The sequence below is a fragment of the Podarcis vaucheri genome, assembly GCF_965113315.1.
Source record: "Podarcis vaucheri genome assembly, chromosome: W".
NCBI lineage: Eukaryota > Metazoa > Chordata > Lepidosauria > Squamata > Lacertidae > Podarcis > Podarcis vaucheri.
The window spans coordinates 19,443,607-19,459,230 of record NC_138757.1 but is presented as its reverse complement, the minus strand read 5'-3'; positions in this window follow the sequence as shown (position 1 = coordinate 19,459,230).

Below are 15,624 nucleotides of genomic sequence, written 5' to 3'. Positions count from 1 at the left end.
TCCCCTTCAGCACTGGACACTAAGCTCCCAGGCAGATCTTGCACACATCAAGCACAAGGAAGGCCAGTGCAGCACCTGCCTGCCTGGCCTCCCACTTGTCTGTTCATTCCCAACAAGTGCTGGCAAACTGGCTGGCTGGGCTTCCTCACCTGCTTGCTTGCTTACTCTGAGGCCACCTCAGCTCCTGGCACCCAGCACCCCCTGGCCAGCCCCAGAGGCACCATTTGCCTGCGGAGCTTGTAGCCAGAGCTGTTGCAGCAAATAGCTGCGAAAGACTTTGGGAGGCAGAGATGCGAGAGGGCATCAGAGAAGGGAAGGAAGGAAAGAGAGATGGAGGCCAGTGTTGCCCACAGCACCCCTGACCATCATTCAAGGCACCCCATAGTGCCATGGCACACTGGTTGAAAACCACTGCCCTAAACAGTTTCCTTTCCTTGCCCATGTCAGTTTATAAGATTGCATAGCCGTCCTAATTTTCTCCCTAGCCCACTGGGGATATTCCAAAGGCCCTCTTTTATGTATATCACCTGAGTGTTGCTGGGAGACACAGATGAATCTTAGAAATCATAGAACTGTAGAGTTGGAAGTGACTCCCAAGGTCTGACCCCCTGCAATGCAGGAATCACAGCTCAATAATCATTGACAGACAACTGGTCTCTGTTTAAAAACCTGCAATAAATGAGAGTCCAACACCTTCCAAGGGTGTCCATTCCACTGCTGAACAGCTCTTACTATGAGAAACCTTTTCCTAATATCTCCTTTCTTGCAATTTGAATCCATTGAGTTGGGTCCTCTCCTCTGGAGCAGCAGAAGACAAGCTTGCTCCAACTTCCATAGGACACCCCTTCAGATATTTGAAGATGGCTACCATATCACCTCTCAGCCTCCTCTTCTCCATTCTAAACATCCCAAACTCCCTCAACTGTTCCTCATAAGGCTTGGTTTCCAGACCCCTCATCATCTTGGTCTTTCTCCTCGGCACACGTTCCAGCTTGTCAATAGCCTTAAATTATGACACCCAGAACTGGACACAGTACTCTAGGTGTGGTCTCACCAAGACAGAATAGTGCAGGACTATTACTTCCCTTGATCTGAACACTAGACATCTGTTGATGCAGCCTAGGATTGCATTAGGCTTTTTTGCTGCTGCATCACACTGTTGCCTCACGTTAACTTTGCAGTCTACTAAGACACCTGGATCCTTTCCACATGTACACAGTTCATGTTTCTTTTAAGGAACTCGTCTGACTCACAGATAATCCCTCAGCCCCAGGAGGAGGAAGGTGATCACTGTGGTCTTGTAGAGACACGATGAGCCTCTCTGTCCATCCAGCCCAGAATTGACCATGCTGATGGGCAGAAACTTTCCAGGGACCCAAGAGAAATAAAGCTTTCCCCCGCCCTGATTATTATTTGTTTGTTGGTTTATTTATCTATACCTCACCTTTTTCTCAGGTTGGGACTCAAGGTGTCTTACACAGATCAAAATCACACAGATAAAATTAAGCTAAAAACATATAAAAGATAATTGTTAAAAAGTAGTTCAACTTGAATAAAATTAAAACAATATTTAAAACACCACAAATCTATTAAAATACAGATAAAAACAGCACAGTAGTATTGAAAGCCCTTTCCTTAAAAAAACCCAAAAAAACCAGTCCGTCCCCAAATGCCTGTTGGAATATATCAGTCTTTACCTGCTGACAGAAGGACAGTAAAGAGGGGAGCCAATCTGGTTTCTTTGGGAAGGGAGTTCTAATGTTGTCTGGGAGCAGCCACCACCCTGTCCCACGTCCCCACCAAGCAAGCCTTTGAGGATGCTGGAGTAGAGGGAACAGCCTCCCCAGAAGATCTCAGATAGGGTTGTCATATGTCCGGAATTTCCTGGACATATCCGGAATACCACAGTCAGAAGCACTTTCCAGGCAGAAATCGGCCATCCCCAGTGGTTCACCTCTCGCAGGGCGTCCTGTCAACAGCCCGGCCCTTCATGCTTAGCAGCCGAGAAGGCCCAAGAGGCAGAGGTTTGGTTCCAGGCTGAATGGTGGCAGCCTTAAGTAGACAGGAGGGATTTCAGACTAGGGTTGCCATACATCCCAAAAAACAGCTCCACAACTTACGTGTCCAGATTTTCACCTTCTGAAATATGGCAACCTAATCTCAGAGCCCGGGCAGGCTCATATGGGAGGATAGAGTCCTTCAGATAGCTTGGTCCTATGTCTGATCTGAGATGCTGAGGTTAGACCCCTGGGGCTCTCTGGATGCAAAAGTAGGTTTTTCATTACCGCTCCCCTAAAGGGGCATCAGTAAGCAATAGAAGGAAGAGTGTGGACTTTAAGAACTGCTGGTGCCTACAGGATGTCCCACTACACTTTAGGCCAGTTTGCCACAGGCTTCCCCAAAAGAAGATCCAAGAACTGAAGTTCTGTGAGATGAGAGGAAATCCTCTGTGGTAGCTCCCAGAGTTTGAGGTCCTCCTGGGGAGGATATCAAGCACCTCCACCCACCTGTGCCTGCCTCATAGTCTCATGAAGATGGCAGGGATATCATATCCCAAGGCTCAGGCACAGTGCAAAAAAGATTTCTCCCCATAAATATTTTGGAGATATTTTTTGTCTTTTACACCAAGCTGTGAGGTTAGGGGTGCAATTGGCCATCTTTTGGCTGCTTTAACTATGATTCCTGCATTGCATTTGTGGAATGCTCTCCCCAGGGAGGTTCTCCTGGTGCCTTCATTACATATCTTTAGGTGTCAAGTGAAAACATTCCTTCCAGGCCTTTGGCTAATTAAAACAATCCATGGCCTTTTAACTGGAGTGATTTATTGTTTTGTTTGTTATGACTTATGTCTTTTTCTGTTTTTATACTGTAAACTGCCCTGTGATTTTCCGATGGAGGACAGTATATTTTTAAAAAAAAAAATCCACAGGTTTAGACTCGATGGCCCTTGGAGTCCCTTTCAACCCTATAATTCTATGAAACCCAACTTTCTATTAAACCTGCTTATTCAATACCAAAACACCTTTAAACCCCCATCTGTTTTGGCTTCCAGAGGTTGTGCCTGTTCATTTGATGGTTGGAAACGCAAAGCCAGAATGATTTTGCCTTCCAAGAAGGATGAGGCCATGCCCCCAAGTCCAGGCTGGCTTTACTCCAGTACCCTTCAATCCAAAAACACCGCACTACCACCCCAACAGCGCTGGCAGTACTCTAATTTAGTCTTTAAAATGTTGAATGGATTCATGTTAAATGTTGTTTTACAATGCTGATTTTATTTTTTTTAATTTTTTAATGATTAATTTGAACACACTTTGAGGACCTTTGTGGTAGACAGGTGCCCCCAGCATATTGAAAAACTGCCTGCCTCTTTTTGTGGCTCCACCAAGTGAGATCCAGTGAGGTCAGGGAGCTTGTGGAGGTGGACAGGGCTTTTTCCAGCCAGAACTCAATGGAATTGAGTTCCGGCACCTCTCGGATGGGCACCATTGCCATTAGAAGAGAACAAGGGAGGCGTTCATGGTGAGTTCTGGCATTTCTTTTTCTGGAAAAATAGCACTGGCAGTGGGGATGCTGTGATTTGGAGACCCAGGCCTGGTTGCTGAACCCTTCCCAAGTGCTTGTGGACACCAAGACCAGACCTGCTGTGAAAAAAGTCAATAATAATAATAACTATTATTATTATTATTATTATTATTATTACTACTACTACTACTACTACAATACATGGTGTTGAGGTTTAAAAGTTAAAAGTCTTGTTGCTGAAGTCAACTTTTAAAAACCTTTCTGCTCCCACTGTCTCATTTCTGTTTCAGTTCCTTCTCTCTCTGAGCGTCTTCACACTTTTGCTCACCCCATGTTTTGATTATATCGTGTGCCAGTTTTGATCGTACCATGTGCCAATTGGATTTTCACAAAGTACAGCCACAAAAAAATGAGAAAAGTTCTTGGACCCAAGGGAATTTATCAGGATGCAATACAGTAAAAATACTGGTTGAGGAAAAGTGTGGATGAGACCTTAAGCAAAATTGCACTCCAGGTTTTCTGCATGGATGATAAGATCCAGTATGGCATGTTGGATCGGATTTCCACAAGGTGCAGCCATGGAAGAACAAGAAAAGTCAGACCCAAGAAGAATCAATCGATACACGATACAATCCAAATATGGGTTGAAGAAGATTGCAGATGAGCTCACTGTCATAATAAAGTGGCTTGTGTCTTTGGAAGCAGGCATTGGTTTTCTTATGCCACTTGACACACTGTGCTTCACCTTTAGAACTTTTTTGCACTAGTTCTTATTACATTTATTTTCCAAAAATGGTTTGGGAGTTGGCAGGGTGGGGTGGGGTGGGGAGGTGAGGAAAGGAGAGATTGGGAAGGGAGGGGGAACCAAACAACAAAACGATGCTATAATTCAGTTGTATTGAAACTATTATATTACTCTGTGTTTTCAATAGTCTCTGTACCTGTAATGCTTTCAGTTCCATTGTATTTGGATCAGGGATTTTCTCTGGTCCTTGTTTAACACAGTACATAAATAAAATGTTAAGAATTGATTATAACTTTTCCTTCCAGTGCAATAGTTCAGCTTCACAGATTCCATTTCCGCTACCATAGATCCATCCATCAGAGGACAAAGGCAATTAATTTCCAATTTCCTATAAGGCTGATCTTCAACTGGTGGGTTGGGACGCAATAGTGAATGACCCTCGAGGTCCCTTCCAACCCTACAATTCTGTGATTCTAAAGACAACCTAGGCAGGGAAACCATCCAAGCCACTCCTCAACCCAGCGGGCTGAGCCAGGTGTACCGCACTGCATTTCTCCAAAAGCTGGGCACTTGGCATTCAGTTGCTCTACTGGAGCAGAGGTGGGGCTGAGTTTGCACAGTAAGGCCCCAGCATGTCTCATGGTGGGGTCTTGGCTGACTTTGTATACAGACATGCGCCCACCCTCACCTGATCTTTATCATTTCTGTCATCTGATGTTCTGTAGCTGATGTTTAGTTGGTCTGTTCTACTCAACTAATTAGAGTTATCGAGTTGCTGATACTATAAGCAGAACAACTAGACTGGGAAAGAATAACATAAATTGCCATCAATGGAGGCTAGTATGAGGCTTGGGATTGCTACCGTGGAGGGGCGAGGGAGGTATGGCGGTGGGGGCAGATGTCATAGGCGAAGGAGATCAAGATACGGATATGCTCGTACCCCTTCCAATCTGCGCCCCATCCCGAGGGACGAGGGTAGGATGAGCAAGGATTACTCACCTCTGTCACTGGTGCTGTGCAATGCCAGGTCTGTAGGCAACAAAACCGCCACCCTGCAAGATTTCTTTACCTCGCAGGGGGTCGACCTGGCTTGTGTGACGGAGACTTGGGTGCGCGAAGGGGAAACAGTTACCTTACGAGAGATGGCGCCCCTGGGTTTCTCCGTCCTCCACCAGTTGTGGACTGTGGGCCGGGGGGGGAGGGGTGGCATTATTAATCCGGGAAGATTGTTCTTTCAGGGCTCTACCATCGCCATCGATCCCCGGCATTGAATGTGTTGGCCTAGTGTGGGGCTCCGAGGAGAGCTTGGCTGTCTGGCTGGTGTACCAGCCACCTAGCACACCAGCAGCCACCCTGTCAGGCCTACTGGAGGCGGTGTGGGCCTTGGAGTTCCCTAATCTACTGGTATTGGGGGACTTCAACATCCATGCTGATGCCACTCCCTCCTCACAGGCTCTGGACCTGGTGTCTTCCATGGCGACACTAGGGCTCTCCCAGTTTGTTTCGGGCCCCACACATCAAGCAGGCCACACGCTGGATTTGATCCTTGGCGTAGGTATAGATGTGGTCATGTCTCCTTTGATGAAGGTGCCATGGTCTGATCACTACGCTCTGAAAGCCAGGATTGACTTTCCACCCCCACCCTGCTTAGGTGGTGAGCCAATTTGGGCTCACCCGCAGAGGCTGATGGACCCTGATAGATTCCGTCAAGCCTTGCGGGACCTTGCTCCCCCTGGCGACTCATTGACTGAGCTTGTTGAGGGCTGGAATATCCAGCTCCTGGCAGCCATTGATGAGAGCGCACCTAAGCGCCCTCTGCAACCCCGCAGAAACCAGGCTCCCTGGTTTACTGAGGAGCTCCGGAAAATGAAGCGGAACCTCAAACGGCTAGAGCGAGTATGGCGGGGTGCCCGTGACGGAGCCTCAAGAACATCTTATAGGGTTTTTATGAAAACCTACGAGATGGCAGTGAAGGCCTCTAAGAAGCCTCACTTCTCGGCCTCCATTGCATCCGCTAGCTCTCGCCTGGCGCAATTATTTAGTATACTTAGGTCTTTAATGTCCCTTGAGGGACAGCCAAATTTAAATAACAATTTGACACACAGCTGTGAGGCATTTGCGAGCTTTTTTACGGAGAAGGTCCTGTTGCTCCGCCATGACCTCCCTGCCAATTTGGATACAATAACGGAACTGGAGGCCCCTCAACTGTCCTCAGGTCCAGTACTGGACCACTTTGACCGGGTATCCCCAGCCGATGTGGACAGACTCCTCCGAGCTGGAAAGCCCATCACCTGTCCTCTTTACCCATGCCCGTCTTGGCTGATTAGAGCGTGTCCAGACGAGGTGCGGGCCCCCCTGGGGGATATCATCAATTTGTCCATTGGCACCGGGCCATTCCCAGGGGAACTGAAATCAAATCTTCCATTCTTGGGCAAGGTGATTGAGCGAGTGTTTGCTGAACAACTCCAGGCATGCCTGGAAGAAGTGGACCATTTGGATCCCTTCCAGTCGGGATTCAGGCCTCATCATGGGACTGAAATTGCCTTGGTCGCACTGGTTGATGATCTCCGGCGGGCTAGGGACAAAGGTGAGAGCTGTTTCCTAGTTCTGCTGGATCTCTCAGCGGCGTTTGATACCATCGACCATAACATCCTTCTGGACCGTCTTGAGGGGCTGGGAGCTGGGGGCACTGTTATACAGTGGTTCCGCTCCTTCCTCCTGGGCCGTGTTCGGAAAGTGGTGGTGGGGGGTGAGTGTTCAGACCCCTGGGCCCTCACTTGTGGGGTGCCTCAGGGTTCTGTCCTCTCCCCCATGCTTTTCAACATCTACATGAAGCCGCTGGGAGAGATCATCAGGGGATTTGGGCTGGGTGTTCATCAGTATGCGGATGATACCCAGCTCTACTTCTCTTTCAAATCAGAACAAGTGAAGGCAGTGAAGGTCCTGTGTGAGTGCCTGGAGGCGGTTGGAGGTTGGATGGCGGCTAACAGATTGAGGTTGAATCCTGACAAGACAGAAGTACTGTTTTGGGGGGACAGGAGGCGGGCAGGTGTGGAGGATTCCCTGGTCCTGAATGGGGTAACTGTGCCCCTGAAGGACCAGGTGCACAGCCTGGGAGTCATTTTGGACTCACAGCTGTCCATGGAGGCACAGGTCAAATCTGTGTCCAGGGCAGCTGTTTACCAGCTCCATCTGGTACACAGGCTGAGACCCTATCTGCCCACGGACTGCCTCGCCAGAGTGGTGCATGCTCTGGTTATCTCCCGCTTGGACTACTGCAATGCACTCTACGTGGGGCTACCTTTGAAGGTGACCCGGAAACTACAACTAATCCAGAATGCAGCAGCTAGACTGGTGACTGGGAGCGGCCGTAGAGACCACATAACTGTTACGATATTGAAGCAATGCAGCCGCGAGCTGCTGGTAGCTTGAAAACAAAACATAATGGGAATGTTGGGACTGTTCCGTGGGAAACAGAGGGACAGTCAATTCACAGTGCAGAGGGCACCGGAATTAGCTCAGAGTGTAGTATGAGCTGGACAGGAAGTATTTGTTCTCTCTCGACTGCAGGAGTATGAAGAGAGCAGTCATGTTTTTGTAACGCTGCAAAGACAGAAATAAAGGCATGTAAATATGTTTCTGTCTATCTCTTTCCCCTGCCTGGGGGGGGGGAGGAAAGAGGGGTGTGTTCTTCTCACGCTGAGAAGGATCGCCTATCGCGACCTCTGCCTGGATCTTGCCGGGAAAGCAGACAGGGAGGTCAACAGGAGATCAAGCCGGGTGCCTGGAGAGTGGCCAGTTTCTCCTGATAAAGGCTTGATTCCCGACAATAACACCGGTCTTGAAAGACCTACATTGGCTCCCAGTACGTTTCCGAGCACAATTCAAAGTGTTGATGCTGACCTTTAAAGCCCTAAACGGCCTTGGTCCAGTATATCTGAAGGAGCGTCTCCACCCCCATCGTTCTACCCGGACACTGAGGTCCAGCACCGAGGGCCTTCTGGCGGTTCCCTCAGTGCGAGAAGCCAAGTTACAGGGAACCAGGCAGAGAGCCTTCTCGGTAGTGGCGCCTTCCCTGTGGAACACCCTCTCACCAGATGTCAAAGAGAACAGCAACTACCAGGCTTTTAGAAGACATCTGAAGGCAGCCCTGTTTCGGGAAGCTTTTAATGTTTGATGTATTATAGTATTTTAATATTCTTTTGGAAGCCGCCCAGAGTGCCTGGGGAAGCCCAGCCAGATGGGCGGGGTATAAATAATAAATTATTATTATTATTATTATTATTATTATTATTATTATTATTATTATTATTATTATTGCATGGCTTTGTGGAAGCATCAGATGAGAACCCCAAAACTCTTCGTGAGAATATTATTAGGTTGCTGAAAGAGATAGTTCCTGAAGCTCAATGGGAAGAAGTGGACATAGAGCGGATTCACAGTCACTTATAGAAGTACCTTGAGATATAGTCATGAGATTTGCAAGTTATTATAAGAAAGTAATTTTTATGAAAGCAACAAGACAGATCTCTGACCAGCTGATGTAAAAATCAGTACCAATTCAAGTGTTCAATGACTTATGCCTGGAAATTATAAGGTGGAGAAGGAGTGTGAAGTCCTGCACTTCAATATTGAAAAATGCTGGAATTACTTATAGCTGGGGCTACCCAGTAACTCTGAATTTTCAGTGGGCAAGAAAATGGTACAAAATAACATCTTTGTAGCAGGGGATGGACCTACTGCAGGAAATGAAGCTGGAACCACAGAGACGAGAAGCAAGAAGAGGAACCTGGGGTGGCAGGAGACAAAAAAATGAATACCAAAGACTGAAAGCAAAGGGTGAACTAAATTATATCAGAGTGAAGACATAAGAAATATAATGGGAGAAGTTCTGCTGTGGCTCCATGATCGGAGGAGCCTCTCCCCCCCCCCCACCTCCTTGAGAGTATTTTTAAATTGTAGATTTCATGTGCCTAATGAATGGAATATCATTCCTTAATACCTATAGGTATTTTATGGTCTTTTTTGCCATTTGAATTCCGTCCTTTTCCTAGAGAACACCATAATCTTCGTTTTATCATAATTAATTTGTAATGTTTCCTTTTTGCAATAACTCTCCAAAGCTCTCAACAAATGCCTCAAGCCTACGCTTGTCAAAGACAAAAGTACTACATTGTCTGCATATAAGAAAATTTGCAGGGGTTTATTTGACAAACTCCCCTTGGAGATAACAAGATGCATGTTAAAGGATGCATCCCTGCCACAGAAGCTGTGGGGAGATGCAGCAAACATAGCAGCGTATCTCCAGAATAGACTGCCAACCAAGGGAGCTAAACGCACACCTTTTGAACTTTGGCATGGGAGAGTTCTCAACCTGTCACACATAGTGTGTATGGAAGTCTATGTTACTACCACATCCCCAAAGAACATAGACACAAGCTTGAATTCAGTATTGTTATGTTCTTATCATTTTAACATCATCTTTGTAAATTCTGTATTCGTGTTGTTAATTTTAAGTGTTTACTCAAATCCTGCTAGTGAGTCAATTTCTTTACATTGTTTCTGTAGATAAACATAAATGGCTCCCAGTCTTTACACCCAGAGTTTAACACTTGTGAGACAGTGTGGTGTAGTGGTTAGGGTGTTAGACTAGGGGCTCAGCTATACAGCTGCAAATAAAACATTTGAAATGTGTTGTAGAGTGCAATATACAAATGTGACACTAGATGACGATGATGAGCTATGGCAAATTCAATATATTTTTCAAAATGTCTTTTTAAAAACAAAACAAAAGCATTTTCACAGCATTTCTTATCTGTGTGTAGATTCCACATAGGACCTGAGAGACTAGGGTTCATATCACTACTCAGCTATGAGCACCCACCCACCAGTGATTGTCCTTTCCTCCTAAGGCAGGTATAGGCAAACACCAGCCCTCCAGATGTTTGGGACTACAATTCCCATCATCCCTAGCTAACAGGACCAGTGGTCAGGGATGATGGGAATTGTAGTACCAAACATCTGGAGGGCCAGAGTTTGCCTATGCCTGTCCTAAGGTTTTGTGAGCAATTTACTGTGTTCTCCATGTGTTGTGCAGCGGTGTTGCACACACAAGTATACACACGCAGTGTTAGAGTACTGTTGATGCAAATCAGAAAGCCCTTTCTGCTTTGCAAAGCACTGAGAGCAACAACAGGCACTCTTAGGCAGAGACGATGTATTTGCGGTCTTCTCAGTCATAACCATAGCTGTCAACCTTCCCTTTTTTTGTGGGAAATTCTCCTATTTCAGTGCCGTTTCCCGCTGCTATCCCGGATTGTTAGATATCCCGTAGACTGTCCCTGGAACAGGTGAGGCTGCTGATCCCTTATTTTCAAATCCGAAAGTTGACAGCTATGGTCATAACACTAGAACTCAGGGACATTCAATGAAGCCGAATGTTGGAAGATTCAGGACAGACAAAAGAATGTACCTTTTCACTGTAGCTTTCCATTAAGAACAAGAGTGCACTGTCCACCAAGCACTAATATTTATCCTCCATGCTTGTGAAGGCCTAAGATCATTCCTCCATTCTTTCAGACAGAGGAAGTCTTCCTTTTTGAGTCTAAAAAGCCTAGCTCCTTACTGTGGCTTTACAATGTTTACATTAAGCAATATAAGAGAAAATTTTACTTGCAGTGGGCTGCATGAGAGACTGTAGACATATGAAATATGCAAAAAATAAAATAAAAAATGCAATAGTTTGCAGAATTCACAGAGAACCAAATAATGTACTTCTCTGTCAGTTCTGCAAACTATTGCATATTTTCCCCCCTCCCACTATATCAGGGTATCTTTGCCAATTTGAATACAACATCTCATGAATATTGCTAAATAGTTTTATGATAGTGGTGAGCCCTCTGACAGTGATTGGTGAACTGCTGTGATACTATAGAGTGTTCATATATGTTTCAGTTGAAGCTCTCAACAATGGGTTTCCAAAGTTTTCAGGGAGGGAAGTGAATCAGCAATTTGGTGGAGGAGAGGGGGCCCTCACCCAGTCCCACAGCCAGATCCAAGGTATGATTGTTTTCCACCTAGTCATTTTCACACTTTGGCAACTTATCTGCAAAAATTAACAATTCCAATATACAGATATACTGCCTTCAGTTGTACATGAGGGTCGGTTTCAAAAAATTCCACTGGAAAAATGGTTATATCCCTGTGGAGATGGCAGTATTGAGTCATTGGCTCATGTGCTTCTGGCTTGCGCTCTTTATAAAGATTTGAGGAGTGAGGTCATTACCCCTCTATTACTGTCCATGCTGGGTCACTCAACCATTGATACTGTGTCCTTTCTTTTAGTAGAACAAGATGATCAGGTGACAGCAAAAACTGCAAAGTTTTTAGCGGGGGCAATTAGAATAAGATCTGTTATTTGATTATTGATGTAAACCCCCAAAATTTATTTTCTATAGTTAGGTTTTTACCTCTCTCTTCAGTACATTCTATTTTATTTTATTGCTATGGCTAGTGGGTGATGCAAATAAAGATTCTATCATATCTATCTATCTATCTATCTATCTATCTATCTATCTATCTATCTATCCATCTATCTATCTCACAGCCAGAAGGGTTTGTGTGGGCTAAATACAAAATGCTGAGCAGGAAAAGGTAGCAGGATCTTAAGGAAAATAAGGAGTGCAGAAGTCTGACAGAAGGTTGTTGCAGGAAGAGAGAAGGGCAAACCATGAGCTGAAAAACAGTTTAGCAGGTGCAAATAAAGGAATATAGAGGAGCAGAGACAGCAGAGACCCAAAAATACAGTTAAAATGACACCTAGGGCAATTGAAGTTACACAACAACTCTTTCCACCACATTGGTTCACAACTGATTTTATCCAGAAACTTGCACATTAAGAGAGAGCCTGTATGATAGAAGTAGTTAATGTGTCACACTAGAATTGGGGAGTCTTTGGTTCAAATTCTCACTTAGTCATAAAGCTTGCTGGGTGACCCTCAACCAAACACTATCTCTCCTCAGTGGTTTCAAATTTCAGCAGCACTTTCTGTGACGCCAAAATTCAGCATACTCCCCCACTCTGGCTCTCGTCTTCCATTCTAAGTTATTGTCGCTGCACCCCCTGCAGCGCCCAGTGTGGGTGACTCAGTTGCACTCCACTGAATCTGCCTCTGCTCCCAGACTTACATATAAGGTTCTTGTGTGAGGATAAAAAGCAGGAGAGCATCTTAGAAGAACAATGGGATAAAATGACAGCCAGACAGTCGATATTGCTTGAGACGGCTTTCCCAAAACATTTTAATTGAAAGGACTTCTCAGCTTTGGCCACTAGAAACCTGTCAGCATTTACATCAGACATGGGGAATTGTTGGCCCTCCAGATGTTGAGGAGCTACAAAGATGGCCAATGGCCAGGGATGATGGGAGAGGTAGATCAGCAACATCTGTAGGGGACAGAGTTTCCCCACAAATGATTTACATATACGGAGCAGGCTTATGGGTGTAATTGCAATCATTTTTCATGAAATGAATGATTTAGTGGGTGGGAAAATGAATTTTAGGAGCAGTGTGTATTAAGAGAAAAGACCCTTTTCTTTTTTCTTTTTTTAATGAATATTTATTAGCGTTTTCATAAAGAACAAAACATATAACAACAAACACAAAAATAAACAGAAAAAACAAGAAAAATACAAAAATCGAAAACATAAAGAAGAACAATTAAAAACACCTGATTGTTCATATACTTATTCTCTTTTACCCTGTTTCTCAGACCTCCTCACACCTCCCCTTCTTGTATTCCAATTTGAATTATTGGTTCAGCAAATCCTTGATCTACTTCTCCATTTTAACTTAATTTAATTTTATTATTATTTAACTTTTCTTCTTTCCTCCAATTCCTCAATTTATATTTACTCACTTTATTTTCATTTAATTTAGACCATTTTAAAAATAAAACAATTTCAGCTTATTCAATTTTACCCATCATTTTCCTAAGATCGACCAGAAGTTTCCCTTCCACGTCTTTCCCCATTTCCATACCAGTAGCAAAACAAAATAAAAATAAAACAAACTATATTTATATACCCTTTGGATTCCCAAACTCCACCCACCCTTTTCCCGGTTTCAGTCCCCAACAACAAACATCAGTCCCAATATTCTGTTTAGCCTGGCGATCTCACGTCCGAGGCTCTCAATTCTCTCTCAGTTCCTCTCTGCCGGTCTTTTTGATGGTCTTTAATGTTAAACTCCAAATCTCGAAGAAGCACCGGCCCAACTGGATCCATATTTCTACCAGCCAGACCTCCATATTCAACAGTAGAGCTTACGAGGTTCTTCAAATCTTGTTTTATATTCCTTTCAGATCCAAATGTCCCCCAAGTTCCAACTTCCACCTCCAATTCAGGCCAGGCTCTCCACATCAGATTTTTATTTTCCTTTTTTTTCATCTTCTCAGGCATCAAAATGCTGCTCTCCTGCAACTTCTGCAAAATTTCTGCTTCTCCCTCCTTTTCTTCAGGGACAACATCTGTCATCTGCTCCATATTGTCAAAGCTCTCCATTTTCTCTGTTTGTTCAATTGGATAGGCTCCTTGTTTCAAGTCCTTATCAGGTTCAACAATGTTACTTACTGTTAAGCCCAGAGCTGTCACATTTGTAGCCAAAACATCATATTGCCTTTGTAACTTTCGAGAAAAGACCCTTTTCAACCAAGCTGAGCAAGATCATATTAGCATGTGTGTTAGACCTATTTTATTTCGCACTTGGAAAGAAATGAGACAATAGTAGTTTAACACTTTCTAAAGTAAAATCAGTATAGTATAGTATGTTTTTCAGGCTAGAAGATGCAGCCTTAACTCAGCCTTAACGATATGTAAAACTCAGCATTAAAAGGTTTCTGCATGGGAGAAGTAACTAAAGGTCTTTGAAAAAGAAATGCATCTAATGCCCTGATTAAAATGAACTGTATTTTTATATGAGCAGTACTCTTTTCACTAGGAATTCAGGGCCTGTCTTCTTTAGGGTGTGTATGGGTGCAGAGAGGGGAGAAAACAGGAACTTGGTTCCTGACGGGGAGCAATTCAACATCACGCTAAGACAAAATGTCAAGGCATTTTGGCTTGCCAGGGGGAATGACACACCCGTTACTACCCCACATCCTGTTCCAGGGGTTCTCCCACTTACCTCACAAGCCAATTTTGGGGGTGTGCTGGGGGAGGAGAAAGAGAAAAGCACCATTGCACAAGCATTGCTCAGGGCTTCCGCTGACAGGACACATTAGCTGAATCCCACCCTCAGTCTTCACGTTCAGGAACCGAGCCAATTTTAGCACCTGCTCGTTAATTGTTTCAAGCACTATCAGATCAATGAGTGCAACATTTGTCTCAGGTCAAAGACCAGCAGAAATGGTCAATATAGACAACTCAGTCCCATCTCTGCAGAAAGATGTTAAGTTGGCCTGCATTGGAAGTTCCCCCATGGCCCAGACGGTGGGATCGTGGGCCCAATTCTCTGGAAATCCATCCCAGCTGAGTTCTGAAATGTACTCTCCCTGTTGAACTTCTAGCACTGCTAAAGATTTTTTAAAAAATGATTATTCCTTTATTTCAGCAGGCATTTTGAGTAAGTTTTCTGATTTCACAGTTTTAGTTTCAGTTTATTCTAACTTTCTAGCCTTACTCCTTTGAGACTATTGCATGAAGTGGTGTATACATTGCTGAAATAAAGTAAGAAAGATCTGTGGCTCTATTAACAGTTCTGAGGCAATAAATGAAAGAAGGATAAGACAGCAATTTGCACTGCAAGCAAATTTTCTTTATACACTAGGATCTCAGGATGGAACAACAGTAACCTGTTCCTAACTGCATCCTGTATTATGAACGGAATCTCATCAGTGCTGCCTTTGGTACGAAACATGCACTACAAGTACTGAACATGCATTAGAAGAGATAATGTGATGGCCTGGGAATCCGATTCAGAGGGTGAAGGAAGGAAGGAAGGAAGGAAGGAAGGAAGGTTTTCGCACTAACCTGATTGACAGGCTGTTTCCCCTTGTTTGGAATTTATGTTATGAAGGCACATGTTGTCTGCCATGGAGCTGTGGCATTTCCTGACTATATTTCAAGCAAAGCTAGCCAGAAGAGCAACTAAAGGCTCACCAAAGCAGGATGGATTTTGCAAGGTGCATAATGTATAGTAATGAAGGGACCTGATGAACATTCCATGTTTTGACATCCAACTGGGAAAAAACCTCTCTGATAATCACCTGCTTGTCTTCAGAAGACAAAGATGAACAGAAAAGGCCCTCTGATAAACATCTGAGTTGACAGGCAGTTGTATAGATATCTCAGCCTGAGGCCA